Here is a 16,482-nt window from a genome sequence, read left to right on the forward strand (position 1 = left end):
GGTTACTATTTCAAGTCACTGTTTTGAGATGGTATGTTATATGACAATAACACCCTAAAATCACTTAGCATACTCCAAGCACATGGTAGGAGCACAAAATGGTACCCTTTATTAATAATTAAATGTTACCTAAATGTCCTCTACATGCTAACATTACACCACTCTGTGTTTGGATACCTCCCTGTCTCATCTCTACTTCCATTGCTTTAAATAATACATTTAACTAATTATTTTGTACTGTTAAAAATTATTGATCTAAAGGTACTATGTGTTGATTTTTGCTAATAAGAAAATAAGAACAAATTTTGAGATTAGCATACCTAGCACTAGTGACAATGTATCTTCTGTTATCTAGTCTCATTTGACTACAAGTAGACTAAAGTTTGGATCAAGGGGAACATAATCCTTTCCCCTAAAGGATGATTGGGAAAGAATGCCTTTAATCTCAGAAGAGAGAGATAAAGTGACCTCTATTTCCTGTATGTATAGTTATTAGTCATATCAACTCAGAATAAAGTTCCATTGAGCAGCAAGGCCTTGTTTATGTACTGTTTTCCTACTGTGATATAGAACATAGAACTCAGAGTGAGGAAGACCTAGGGTTGGAAGGAAGGGATATAATAGAGTCTTTGTCTAAAAGGACTGATGATTTAGTTCAAGTGACAAAACGACATTTGTGGAAATATTAAGGAAAAACATAGGCACCTTTTGAGACAATGGAAGATGAAAAAATTAAGAAGAAAAAGGGGACTAAGTATATTGAATATATATCAACTATAGTATGTGGCTGCTTAAAAGTTAATCTACTAAATCAATCAATTGCCCCATCCATAAACCCCACAAAATGAGACAAATCAACCAGAAAAACCTAGGCAACAGTAATAATATTATCTATATCAATATTACAATATATTATATATACATTATATATATACTGGGGTGGCCTCCATTTTGTGGGTTCCAATATACAAATTAACTTTAATAATATAATAGAAACAAGGGTTCTGTTCCCAATTCCAGTGTGTGTAGTGGGGTGGGGGAGGTAAGCAATTCTCTGTGACACCAGCTGAGTGTCCTACAATTGAACTCAACTCTGAAACCATCTAGCTGGAGATAGTGTCAGATCACACAGGTAAAGCGCTCAGTCTCGTAAGACTTCCCCACACCCCACTTCAGATGCCAACTGCAAGTCCAGATTGTCACTTATGCTTCTGTGTTTCTATAAATCACAGGTTCCCATGACTCTCTCCTCAGGTTGGATTAATTTGCTAGAGCAGCTCAGAGAACTCAGAGGAAATGTTACTTATGTTTACCAGTTTGTTAAAGGACACAGATGAACAGCCAAATGAAAAGCTGCAGAGGGTAAGGTCTGGGAGGGTCCCCAGTTCAGGGGCTTCTTTCTCCTTGGAGTTGTTATGCACCACCACCCTCCTGACACGCGTATGTGTTCACCAACCTGGAAGCTCTCTGAACCCATTCTTCACTGGGTTTTATGGAGGCTTCATTACATAGGCATGACTGGTTAAATCATTGGCCATTGGTGATTGCTTCAGCCTCTGGCCCCTCTCCCCTCCCTGGAAATAAGGAGGTGGGCCTGAAAGTGACAACCTTCTATTCATAGTTGGTTTCCCTCACAATCAGTCCCCATCCCTGGGTCCTTTCCAAAAGTCACTTCATTAACATGAACCCAATTGTGGTGGAAAGGGCTTGTTATGAAAAATAAGACACACATTTCACCTTTATGGCTCTGAAGTGATCTTAGGAACTGAGGACAAGAGACCAAATATTATGACAAAAAATGGTCCCATTGCTCTTATTGCTCAGGAAATTCCAAAGGTTTGGGGACCTGTGATACAGGAACCATGGAAGAAGACCAAATCATGGGCATGTTTATTATAAATCACAATATCACATATATATATATATATATATATATATAGTGATATATTTATATTAAATATAATATATAAATAAAGTAGCGGGAATGCTAGCTCCCCAAAATACCCTATGTTGATAAAGTGACGTCTGCTAGATGGTAGCAAGCAGAGTGGTGAGAAAAATAAAAATCCTTTCATATTAGAATTGATTGCTTGAGGGAACCTGAATCAGGTGAATAAATTCAAAGTAATGAGACAGCTGTCTTTAGAGAAATTAGACTTGTTCTGTTTGGTCACAGGATTGAAATTAGGACCAAGGATGAAAACTACAGTGAGACAGGATTCAATTTTACGGCAATAAAGAAGAACTTTCTACTATTCAGACACCACAAATATAGTCTGCTTTAGACATAATAAATTCACAGTTTCTACAGTTGTTCAAGGCAAAATTAAATAGTCACTTGGTGGCATCACTGTAGATGTTATCCAAGTGTAAGATGTGGCATTATAGTTAATGTACTTAAAGTACCATACTAGACTGCAAAGTGTATGAAACTAATGTAGAGGGAATCAATTTATCATGGACTTTTTTTTTTTTGCGGTACGCGGGACTCTGACTGTTGTCGCCTCTTCCGCTGCGGAGCACAGGCTCCGGACGCGCAGGCTCAGCGGCCATGGCTCACGGGCCTAGCCGCTCCGCGGCATGTGGGATCTTCCCGGACCGGGGCACGAACCCGTGTCCCCTGCATCGGCAGGCGGACTCTCAACCACTGCACCACCAGGGAGGCCCCTATCATGGAGTTTTAATAGCTCCTCTTTTTCCCCTTTTATGGATGGCTGCCCCTCCTGCTATAAGGAATAAGGTGGGTAAATTACAGGTATAAGTTGTTATAATCATTGCAACCACATTTTAACTCATAAGCCCTGCTAAGGAAGTAAACCTTGTTTTCAGTAACTCAAATCAGTAGAGAAGGCAAAGCAATATGAATGTGCTGCCACTGATTTATTTATACTGAGGGATTTCTGGGCCTGTGGAAAGTCCTTCAGCACCCATGAAGATTAAAATATACATGCTCAGACTTTTAATTTATTAAATAACAATATCAGCAAAACAACAGCAAAGCCTTCATTTTATGTTTCCTCTTTCAACACCCAAATTTCCACCCATTACTTCTTTTAGAACATTTTTTCTGGCCCTGGATATAGCACTATGCCAACCCTTTCAACATCAAAGCTTTATATTGTAACATGGGGAATACATGATGCTTTAGTCTACCTGAACTAGCCCTGGCCAGGCCTGCTTTGGAGGAAACCCTAATGTTACTTTATTGTCTTCCATGGAAGTATTATGCTTTTCAAGGCCAGAATCTTGAAAGAGTCAGTCCCCTGATTTGCTTTCTCCCATCATTGCCAATTACTATTAATATGATACATCTCCCTTTACATATTGTTGGTTCTATTTTTATGGGAAAACCTTGCTTTCCTCAGATAGTTATTAACTTATTTCAAAAATATTATCTGAACTCAAATATACAAAATATATTGGAAACTTCACTTTTCAAAATTACATTCCCAGAAGAAGTACTTAGCGTAAATATTAGGCGTCTCCTCAAAAAAGGTATTCAAACACAAAACTGTATTATCTGAATAGCGAATCTTCCTTCCCAGAAAGACGTGAAGATTTGATAAAGAAGTCATTGTTAGGTATCAGAGATTGTAACTCATTTCGTGATTCTGAAATTTATATAAAATATTTCCACTTGCATATATATCTTACTTTAACTAATAATAGGGCCTTGGATTATCAGTACATTTTTTCCTGAGAATAGCACGTTTCTGAAAAGAGAACATTTCTGTGTCTAAAACTAAAGTCATAAAAAAAACAAATCCCCTGAAATCAAATTATTTCAATTTCTATTAACTGTTCATCGAGCATTTTGTTTGTTTGTTTGTTTGCGGTACGCCAGCCTCTCACTGCTGTGGCCTCTCCCGCTGCGTAGCACAGGCTCCGGACGCGCAGGCCCAGCGGCCATGGCTTACGGGCCCAGCCGCTCCACAGCACGTGGGATCCTCCCGGACCGGGGCGCGAACCCGTGTCCCCTGCATCGGCAGGCGGACTCTCAACCACTGTGCTACCAGGGAAGCCCGATCGAGCATATTTTTAATGCTTACTAAAATAAGAAGTCATTTTATACATTCAAGCTTCCTCGTTTCTATTCTACATTAAAAGAAAAATATGTTAAGAAAAAATATACACGTATATTTATATATGTATATATTATATATATATGTGTGTGTGTGTATATATAATATATATATATATTGATCTTCCTATATCACTGTCTTGAACCAGAACTGCAAGTTGTGGCATCTTAATAAAAATTAAGAATAAAGGAACTACAGTAAGATGAAGCTAATGTTCTGATTGAATGGCAAGGAGGACCTGAGGAAAAGTCTAGCTTTCAAGCATCAGGATTGCATTTTTAGGAATAGCTTAGAATACTTTGAATGAAAGGATTGGCACTCTGCTTTAACTGGCAAGACCGTTACATTCCTATTTTCCTGCCCTCAGCACTCATCTCCTCCCAGGGACACACAGCATCTGTGGCTATATATGAAACAATTTCCTCTGGAAAAAATCCCAGAACTGGTGGAGGGATGCTTTCACATAAGACAAATGATAAGGAAACCACAATGAAGTGTGTAAAAAAGACTGAGACACAATCTCGCCATAAACCCCAACTCTAGTGCTATGACCCACAATTGTGAGGGAACACAAAATCAGGGGCTTCTCTCTGAGGAACAAAAAGGAGTGGTACCCCACACCCGGCACCCCAACTTCTAAGGTCAGTAGCCAAGAGATGAGCCCCCAAAGCATCTGGCTTTGAAGACCAACATAGCTCACATCCAGGAGACCTACAGAGCTGTGGCAAATTGAGGAACTTCTCTTAAAGGGCTCATGCGCAGACTGACCCATTTCAGGAGCCAGCACAGAAGCAGTCCTTTAAAAAGAGCCCAGAATTCATGTGAAAGAGAATCATTTCCTAATTTTAAAGGTTTGGTTTCTGGGGCAGAGACTTGCTGCAATAATCTGAGGATGGAGGCTGGTAGGCACCATCTTCCTGCTCTCCCTCTGCCTTGCTAAAGCTGGCAGGTGCCATCTGTTTTTATGTTTGCTTGTTTGTTTCACTTTCTTGCAGGTACCATCTTTATCTAACTGGCAGGTACCATCTTCTGTGCTCCCTATGCCTTGCTAAAGCCAGTGGACACCATCCATTTTTTATTTTATTTTTCCCCTTCTGTCTTTTTCTTCGTTTCCTTTTTTTCTCTCTTCCTTTTTTTAATTGGCCGCATCGCACATTTTGGGATCTGAGTTCCCTGACCAGAGACTGAACCCGTGCCCCCTACAGTGGAAACGCTGAGTCCTAACCACTGAACCATCAGGGAATTCCCTTTCCTTCCTTTTTTCCCCCCTTCTTCTGGTGAGTGCCATCTTTGCATTCCCCCTCTGCCATGCTCCAGAGCATCAGTATCTCCCAGAGGTGAGCATCTACACACATGTGGTGCCCTGGTTTTTACATCTGGTGACAGTTTTTGAGGCTGTCAGCCAGGAGACATCCCTTGGTCACCTGACTCTGGAGGCCAGGGGGAGCTTGTGTTCCTGAGTCCCATGGTACTGTAACAACTGGATACACAGTTCATGGCAGACTACCACTCCCAGGGCACTGCACAGATAGCAGGCTGAAACATACACCAGTCTTTCTGAGAAAGAGGCCTTTTTGCTGGTACAGGAAGGAGCTTTGGACTGAGGGAGGTCCTCTTAGGAATTAAGCCTGGTGCAATCGAGACATTCTCCTGCTGTCTTGCTCTAGCTTGCTGATATCTTACATAAAGGACCTTATATGCTTTTTTGGTGTCCCGATCTTTGCAGCTGCTGCCAGGAGAGAGTTCTACATCACCTGGCTCTGGTCACAAGTGGGGCCTTAAGCACAAGTGTCCCACAAAACCATAACCAATGGAGAAAGTGTTCTCAAATAGCTACCACCCCCCGGGGTACAGCAAGAAGTAACAGACACAGGAGCTCAATCTTTCTGGAAAGAGACCTATTACCTTATCACCACAGCTGCAGCCTGAGGGCAGGCTTCTAATTAAACACACATTTAAGGGATGTAAATAAACCATTCCTGAGACTTGGAGGATGGGCACCATATCTGTATTCTCCCTCTGCCATGCTCCAGAGCTACAGTGTCTCTTGGAAGGGAGCACTTATATGTGTTTGGTGCCCCAGTTTTTACATCTGGTGCCCTGGTTTTGGTGGCTGCCTCCCAGGGGATACCCCTTGATCACCTGCCTCTGATAATCAGGAGAGCTTACCTTCCTGTGTCCCATGGGACAGCAACAAGTAGAGGAACAGTTCTTGACAGGGTACCACATCCAGGGTACTGCACAGACAGCATAGTGAAACATACCTCCAGCCTTTCTGTGAAAGAGGCCTATGTGTTTGTCCTGGAGCTTTGGCTTTAGGCGCAGGCTTCAGGTTTGGTACACATCGAGAGGATGTGGAAATGCTTTCAGGGAACGTAGGGAACTGGGGAAATGCTATCTTTGAGCTCCCCCTCTGCCTCACCACAGCTCACCAGTATCGCCTATAAAGGACCCTGTGCAGTCATATGGAGCCCTGAATTATGTAGAGACTAAACAACATGCTACTGAACAACAAATGGGTCAATGAAAAAATCAAAAGAGGAAAAAAAAATACCTTGAGACAAACAAAAATAGAAATGCAATGTATCAAAACTTATGGGGTGCAGCAAAAGCAGTTCTAAGAGGGTAGTTCATAGTGATAAGTGCCTATCTTGAGAAACAAGAAAAATACCAAGTAAACAATGTAATTTTACACTTCAAGGAACCAGAAAAAACAACAACAAATGAATCCCAAAGTTAGTAGAAGAAAGGAAATACCAAAGGGCAGAGCAGTAATAAATGTAGTTGAGACTAAAAAGACATAGAAAAGATCAATGAAACAAAGAGCTGTTTTTTTTGAAAAGATAAATAAAACTGAAAAACATTTAGCTAGACTCACCAAGAAAAAAAGCTGCAATGAGGGCTTCCCTGGTGGTGCAGTGGTTGAGAGTCCACCTGCCGATGTAGGGGACACGGGTTCGTGCCCCGGTCTGGGAAGATCCCACATGCCGCAGAGCAGCTGGGCCCATGAACCATGGCTGCTGAGCCTGCGCGTCCGGAGCCTGTGCTCTGCAATGGGAGAGGCCACAACAATGAGAGGCCTGTGTACCGCAAAAAAAAAAAAAAAAAGGTACAATGAGATGTCACCTCACACTTATTAGAATGGCTATTCTCAAAAAGACAAAAAATAACAATTGTTGGCAATGTGGAGAAAAGGAAAACTTTTGCACAGTTTTGGAATGGAAATGGGTGCAGCCCATTTGGAATGGAAATGGGTGCAGCCACTATGGAAAACAGTATAGAAGTTCCTCAAAAGGTTAAAAATAGAACTACCATATGATCCAACAATTCCACTTCTGGGTATTTACCTGAAGAAAACAAAAACACTAACTTGAAAAGATATATGCATCCACATGTTTATTACAGAATTGTTTACAATAGCCAAGATATGCAAACAACCTAAATGCCCATCGGTGGATGAATGAATAAAGAAATGTAGTATATGTAAACAATGGAATATTACTCAGCCATTGAAAATTAATTCTTGCCATTTGTAATAACATGGATGGACCTTGAAGGCATTATGCTAGTGAAATAAATCAGATAGAGAGAAACAAGCACTGTATGAGCTCTCTTATTTGTGGAACCTAAAAAAATAATAATTTTAAAAAGCTGGTATATACATAGAACAGACTGGTGTTTGTCAAGGACGGGGGTAGGCAAAATGGGTGAAGGGAGTCAAAAGGTACAAACTTCCAGTTATAAAATAAATATATTATGGGGGTGGAATGTACAGCATGGTGACTATAGTTAATATTGTATTGCATATTTGACAGTTGCTAGGAGAGTGAATCTTAATTCTCATCACAAGAGAAAAATTCCATATGGTGATGGATGATAAATAGACTTATTGCGGTAATCAACTTGCAACATATACAAGTATCCATCATTATGTTGTACACCTGAAACTATAATATAATGTTGTATATCAATTATACCTCAAATTTAAAAAATTAAAAATTAAAAAAAAAGATTCTGAGACATAAAATAAGAGATCAAAACCAGACAATTATTTCATATAAATAAACATGGATTTTTCTTTACTCTTTCTCATTGTACCTGTTGTTGTTGCTCTTAATAGTCACTTTAGTCAGTTATTTTATGGGATAATATGGGGATAATACTCTTCCCTTATTCCAGCAAGGCAACAGGGCAATGTACGTTAACTGCTGTCAAGATTAATATATTGCTTAATTTAATGCAGAATTTTAAGATAATTTATTACATTATATATGTAATATATTTAAAATATATGTAATTAAATATATAACATAAATATATAGTAAAATATATATAAATTACTATTAAATAAACAAACCACTCCACTTATAATTAATTACTTACTCAGGCACTGCTGCAAGGCAAGTTTGCTACAACATGGTTCAGTGAAGTATAATTGAATTTCAATTCATTTTATCTGGGCCATTCTATCTAGTTACTATTTGCATAGCAAAAGGACTTCATGAAAACAGAGCTTCAACTTGTAATGGGTCTCACAGTATGTTTCCCCAGCTTCAGATTTGTTAAGGGGAGCCTATCAGCTTGGTGACTCATGAGCTTGGTCTCCCCAGTTAGTGAGCCCTATGGCTTCAGGCTATGATTCCCTCCAAAGCAACCTGACAGCACTTATTACTAGGCTTGTTCAACAGGCTGCACAACAAAGCAGTTAAATCATGGAAACACTGCGCCAGCCTAGGCCTAGTTCCTATCGATCCTTACACAATCCTGGTCAGAGATCATATGCCTTCCTGCTAATCCCCTTGTTGGGGGACAGGGTGAGGGTGCGAGCTGTCAAAGGCAGGGGTACATCCAAGGATGCCCTTAATCAAGCTGCTGTAGTGCTTAAGATGGTCAAACCCATTCCCCAATGATACTTATCAGAAGACAAACTAGGGTGAGTATTAGTCATGATATCCTAAATCCCAAATGAAAAGTTATTGCAAAATACATATTTTCTATTTTTTAATATAAACTACCACCTCAATAAAGTGAAATACTGTCTATTTGACTATATCTGTCTAGAAACCCACACGTCCCAGAATCACACTGACTCCTTTGTTGTGTTTCACACTGAGATTTTTGTTTTCTTTGCAAAGGGTTGAGGAAGCGTCTCCGTGTGAAGTGGAAGCAGGCTTAGTGGCTGGGAAGTAGAAGGCCATATGTGTCCATGCTTTTTGCCTGTGCGACACGCCTACTAGTGATGACACAAGGGCAGGAGAGTGTGGGAGTGAGGTGCACCAGCTTTAGCACCAACCAGACCATTCTTATACCTTCTTACTTTTATGATAAGAAAAGTCACTTGTTCTTTTAGAGCTTTGATTTCTACGTCTGTAACATTGTCAGTTTTCCCTCTCCTTTGCCTCTCTCTCCCTCCCTCCCTCCCTCCCTCTCTCCCTCTCTCTCTCTCTCTCTCTCTCTCTCTCACACACACACACACACACACACACACATACACACTCTACTTGTGCCTCTATACTCTCAATTGGAAATGGCTCTTCTACAGTGTAAGACAGATCATTGCAAGTTATTATTCTCCCAGTGTCTGCCTAGGTAAGCTCCAAGAACCCAATTTTTCCTTCTTGGTAATGTTCACATTTTAGGGGAGAAAGCATAAGGCTTCAGCTTCAGGTCCACGCCAAGTCCTTAAATACAGCTTTACAAGCAATGAAGTGCTCAGAGTATTTTAATTCCCACTTAGCTCCTTAGTGTATTGCACAATTGTTTGGTCTCTGGAGTAGAGAGGGTGAATGAAAGGGCTCCTTCACAGCTCCCATCACTCATGTGAGCAAGTTAGTTTTATATGAGCATGCCAATTATTTCGATTGGAAAAAGTATACATTTTCTATATTCAGAATGTTGAAATGTCACTTTACTTAATGAGCTAATGTAGTTTGCTAAGTTCCATAATTTATAATTTACTGAGGTATTATGAAATTATAAAAAGTATGGCAGAGGACAACATGCAGTCAGGATGTGATCATTTTTTTCAAATTAACTTGAGTAAAGGAATTGTTTAGAATCAGAGTCTGAGAGAGTTTCACTATTAACCAAAAGGCTGCAATTCACTGTAGAACATCAGTATTGGGTTAGAACATAGACGACTTCTAATCTGACTCCTTCCTCATCCAGATGAAGTAACTGAGCTCCAGGGAGGTTAATGAACTTGCCTAAAGTCACTTAACTATTGAGGTGACAGTGAGAAAAGTAGAGCCACGCTGATCCAGTTGAGCAAACTGAAGCTTGGGCCACAGAGTTCTGGAAGCATGTGAGTAGGGATAAAATAAGAAGTATAATTAGTTAATTAAATCAGGACCATTCCGATGAACTATCATTAGAATAGCATTTTCAGGATACATGTTTTAGTAATAACGTTTTAAAACATAGCAAATATATTTCAGGCATCAGAGCCTGAAAGCACATTTCAAAGGGTTTCCTTAACTTGGAAATCTAGCTATGTTTATTCATGGGTTTTAGAGATGTCTGAATCTGACATAAATAGCAATTATGTTACAGAAGTATTGGGAGTTTTAAAATCCATATGCTGTATTTTAAAATAACCTGAAAGTGTGCATTTTATTTCTATGCCCCACTGATGTATAAGATACTTGGGACAGCTTTGAAACCAGTGTTCAGGCACTTTAAGATTAATCAAAGCAAAACTCTGAAAGAGAACAAATGAAAGTGGTTCTTGTTTCTGGAGAAGATTGAGCACACAGATTTTACTATACAGTCTGTAATGGAAGGTGACTTAACAAGAATCAATTTAGCTATGACTATTTCCTATTTCCTCTTTGGCTGAAAATGTTAATCACACATACTGAAGACATAGATGGTAATGATGGAGACATTGAGAATTTAAATATTAATGGATAAATATACATATATTGACATTATTTAATTCAAAACTTTAGTCTATAGGCTAGGTTACATTACAGAATCCCTCAAACCTACTACCTTAGCAATTTAGATAGAGGTAGAGGTCATTAGAAAGGCGGTATGTTATTCCAACTAGCACCTTAGATTAATTTAACAGGGCAATGATGGTTATTTAAATAGTTTAACAGCTGTGTTGACCTTAAAAATGTCTTAGAAATTAACTTTTGACAGAAGGCCACAATGTTTGTGTGGCATTTTAACAGCAACATTTGAATATTTTCTAAATGCACAAGAATTACTAGTAAGCCATTTACCATTGGCAATGATAGGAATGAGTATGCTGGTAGAATAAAAAGAAAAGAGGATAGAGGAAGTGGGCTAAGGAAAAGAACAACAGCCTCCCAAAAACTCTCCACTGCAATCAGATGTTATACCTTGGAAAAGCTTTCTCCATTAAAAATCACATTTTAGTTGTGGATTCAACCAATGATACAATTTTCTTTTTAGTCTTAAGTCTGTTGTGGATATAATAGCGACCAGACAATCACCAGCACCCAGGAAGCCTGGGTTGGTGATACAAGAGCTCTACAAAGAGGCTTAAAAACAGTGTATATGACTCAGGCCCTGGTGCTGTCACTTGAAAGCCAACAGATCCATGAGACTTTGCAACATTAGCAAGCATTGTATGGTTCACATTCCCTTACCCAACTTCATAGTTAAGTGAAAAAATAATCTCTCCTTATGGCCTCAGACAACTTGCTATATTTTTGTCTTATATATTAAAATTACAATTTATCTCTATGTATTTTCAGAGTCTCTCTCCCCCCATGGGAATATAAAATTCAATGAGGAGGGACCATTTTTTTCTGCTTTATTACTGTATCCCTAGTGCTTAGTTTGTACAATGCCTGGCACAATAAATACATGTAGATTTTTTTTAAAAATCAATGAATGAATATTACACATCCTTTTCCTTGTGTTTCTAGGATATCTATGAGTTTTCAACTCTCCGTATTTCTGGAATTCAGATGGATACTCTGAATTTTTACCTTGGCCCAATTCCATCTCTCTGGAGACTCTACCTGGTTTTCACTCCCTTTTGGTTCATACCAAATTGGTTTCCTCAGTAAGCAACATTATCTACATTGATAAAGAGCCTTGCTATTTTCCAGAAATCATAAGGTCACAGTCTTGACTAACTCCTTAATTAGATACTTCTTATATATACATGCATGCTTAAAATTGAACTGGAGCTCTGCAACACCCCCTTGGAACTTGGTTGTTGTAGATATGGGTACCGCAGGAGAGGAGGGAGGGTAGATTCAGAGAGGAAGTAGTGTTGCTTCTATCCTCCAGTACTTTCCCTCTTAAAACTTACTTTTTTTTTCCCAGTTCTTATTTCTCTATGTTTCCAACATCTTATCTAAAAAAGTATATAACCACATTGCAATTTACGTTTACACTCACAAGTTTACAGATAATTCCAAATATGCTGCTGTTTTTTGGACTAGGAATCATGAAAACTAGACCAATCATTCTATAGAGTCTTCAGACATTTAATAATCTCAGCTCTATCTTTCATAGCATCAATTATTCATCATTGTATTAAATTGATGTTAGATTTTACACATACTTAGATATTTTAACAATGTTAACATTCAGCCCATTATTTTTATCATATCTTAGTGTATATATAATTCTCGTGGTGAAGGGGTTTTTAATTGTCTTTTGAAAATATCCATATTTTTAGATCAGAAACTATTTTTCAAAGGCACAATAAAGTTCTTTGGAAAACACCATCTCTGCATCTCTGCTTTCCAGATAACCAACTACCAAAAACTGATGTGAAATAATAACTCAGTGGCTTCTAAGAATTTGAAACAGAGAAGAGATAAAAAAAAAACAATCTTTAGAGTGGTACGTGGAGCATGAAGCAGAATCCTGTAATAGAATCTGAGTAAAGTCAGACTTGGATAGAACATAAAGGGAAACTTTTCAAGAAAGACTGCACTGTCATAGATTCATTAGGAGTTACAGTGAAAGAGGTGAAAACTAAAGTCTACAATATGCTGTATGTCCCAAGATGTGCTTTATTTCTTTGCTTACTTTCTATCAAGGCCTTTGAGAGAAAAAGCTGAAAAAGTTAATAACATTGCAAGCAAATTCAGACCATGAGAAGCATCCAGTTTCCAACCTGCTTCACAGCAAGGAATGCATTTAGACATATCTGAGAACCAATCAGCATTTCAACCCCAGGCAGAGTTTCTGGACAGCAAACAGAGAAGAGAGCTGGAAGTACAGCAGGGGTAGCTATTTTTTCCACTAGTTCGGACATGACAATGTTTATTTTTAAATGCCAACAGACACTACATGACAGTAGTTCTGGCACCTTAGGCAAATGCATATTTCACAGTCCCAGGTAACAGCCACAAAGTCTAGGTCTCTCCAAAGGACAGGAAATTTCTTGAAGAAGGTCAAAGATTTTTTTTATAAAGCTAATTATATTTCGAAAATAAAAAGAAAGTTAGAAAGAAAGAAAATAAAGGGGAAGACAACGATTTATGTGACTAAGTTATAGTCATTGTAAATTTCCAATTTCAACTTAATTTTACACAGCCTTGTACACAATGTGTTCAATGTACATCAAAAATTTTATAACTAATCAATGCTGGGCAATATTTTAATGATATGTAGAATATTTTATAGTCAAAGAGCAATTACATCAAAGACTACACTATTCATTGATTCTGAGGCTTTTAAAACTCCTAAAACAGGGCAGAAGATCATATCCCCATTTACTAAGCGTGAAAGTTGGAGAACGTAAATATTTAAAGTAACTCACAGTATTTGACCTCAGTCCACAGACAGAGAATGTGGTAGTTAAAAGTATAAAGTAAATGAAATTTGTCTTTCTTTGTAATACTGATTTTTCAGAACAATTTTCTATACAAATACCTGTCCTGGGCACCACTGAACTTAGGTCCTGCTCTCTATTTTTCTAACTTCATTTTAATGGATTTTAAATCTCTGCACTTCACTTTTCTCACATCTTTAAAATATATTCATCCTTTATCTAATCTATTTTATGGCTCCAAAGAGGTCATGTGTTAAACTCCTCCCTCACTCACTACAGAGAGGGCAGCTCCTAGATACAATAGGTATATTTTACCTGAGCTTTGATAAGTCTTTAATTTTTAACCCAGGCATAAGCAAAAATTCACTGAATTGTTTATTCTAAATGTTCACTTAAGGGTTGGCATAAATGCCTAGAAAGAATTGTTTAGGTGAAACAAGGAAGGACAGCAGTGGGGAATCCAAAAGGCTTTTTTAGAGCAATTGTGCAGGGGCATTTCTTGGCCAGTTTATGTTGTCTGACTCTGTTACTTACCAAGGATATGCTAGAAAAATCCTAGGCTATCAAGTCTCAGGCTGCTTCTGAATACCTGAGGGGCTAGAACAAGACATGAAGTTTCAATCCAAAAGGTAAGCATGATCAAAGACACAAAATCATCTGTGAGTAATTGTGGTGGGTTTAACATGACCACACCCTCTCTGACACTCCTTGCATTGACAGGTCATGGCTGTCCTCTCCCCTTGAGTCTAGGCTGGCTGGAATCACTTTGGCTGGTAGAGCATGACCCAAATAACACTAACGAATCTCTTGGTCCAGCCTTAAGAGGACTGACAACTTCTGTTTGGTTCTTTTGGAGCTTTAATCTACCATGTAAAATGTCTGTCCATCCTGATGGAGAGGTCCTGAGACTACATGAAGAGGGAGAAGGGCTCAACTGAACCCAGTCTTTCTTCTGCCCCCACCAAGATGCCAGGCATTTGAGTGAAACTGACAGGAACCTTCCAGAACAGCCCAGCTGTCAGCTGAATAGCACCCAGTTTACTCTGTCTGCCACGTGGAGCAGAAGTGTCTCCCAGTCAAGCCCTTCCTAAATGCCTGACCCACAAAAAATATGAGTTAAAATAGCAGGTTATTATTTTAAACCATTAACTGGGGGGGGGTATTTTTTTATACAGCAACTAATAACCAAAACAATGACAGAGCATAATGTGTCATTTTCACCAGCCTGGATAACCTGTTCCCTGTACCTACCTGGGAGAATGCTAAACTGCTTTTTCAAAGCAATTCACACAAATCTCTGCAAAGCTGGAGACCTGTTCTGACATCAGACTCTGAATACCTCTGTAAATGACAAATTTCTAGTCATACCCTTTGAACAAACCATTGCCATACTAGATGGCTATCATATGTTTAGTCCTCTAATTATGTAATGAACAGAGAGTGGCTGTGGGGAATGAAGTTAAATAATGTACATAAACTTCCTTTGTGAAGCAGAAAATACATGCCAAAAGTAAGTTACCACTACTGTCAAGGTTTTATGGACACTTTTCTTTCTGAAACATTTTGGACTGGAAAACATTTAGTCTGGAGCCAGGAGAGCTAAAATATAATGGTGTTGTTATAAGAAAAGCACTGTTACAACAAACAACTGAAAAACAAGGAAACTTTTAAAATAGATCTGAAGGAAAAGATGTCTTTAAAAGAATGTTTAAGATACAATTCAACCACCGTAAAATTCACCCTTTTAAGGTGTACAACTCAGTGGGTTTTAGTATTTATACAAAATTGTGCAGCCATCCCCACTAATTCCAGAACATTTTCATCACCCAGAAAGAAACTTTGTACCAAGAAGGTATCTTTTAGGAATAAAGTTGATGGTTGCAATTAGAATAATAATAATCTAGGACAAACACATAGATTCAAACATAACAGGAAACAAATCAAGGGAGTGGCAAGCAGGGAAAGGGACACAATGTGTATACAGAAAATAGTTAATATCACAGGCCTGGGACTGCTATCATCAAAAAGGCCTGCTTCAAGGGTAGGCCCTTGGCTTGTGTCCGGGAACTTGACTGGTACACAGTCACTCACACTGAACTGAAACTTTCTGTAAATGATGTGTCTCACTGTGTGTAAACTATACAAGTAATGTGATTCATATTGGAACTTAATTTCCTTCTGGGAGTCTGGAATTTTGGTAGGTGATAAGCCAAAAGTGCCTACTTTACCCAATAAAACTTTCAGAACTTAGTCTCTAACGAGCTTCTCTAGTAGAAAACACTTCACATGTGCTGTCACAACCTGTTACTGGAGGAATTAAGCACCTTCTGTGTGACTCCACCGGGAGAGGACTCTTGAAAGCTTGTTCCTGGTTTCCTAAGGACTTTGCCCTGTGTACCTTTTTCCTTTGCTGATTTTGCTTTGTATCCTTTCACTGTAATAAATTTTAGCCATGAGTATGACTACATGCTGTGTCCTATGAGGCCTTCTAATGAATCATGAAACCTGGAAGTGGTCTTGGGGACCATCCAACAAAACACATTAAAGGTGATCAGTCCTTAACCACCCTCTAAAGCATTTTACAACTCCACCCTAAGATCTTTTTATTATCAACTTAATAATCACATTAAC

The sequence above is a fragment of the Monodon monoceros genome, unplaced genomic scaffold, assembly GCF_005190385.1.
Source record: "Monodon monoceros isolate NGI ecotype Baffin Bay Population unplaced genomic scaffold, NGI_Narwhal_1 Super_Scaffold_11, whole genome shotgun sequence".
Lineage (NCBI taxonomy): Eukaryota > Metazoa > Chordata > Mammalia > Artiodactyla > Monodontidae > Monodon > Monodon monoceros.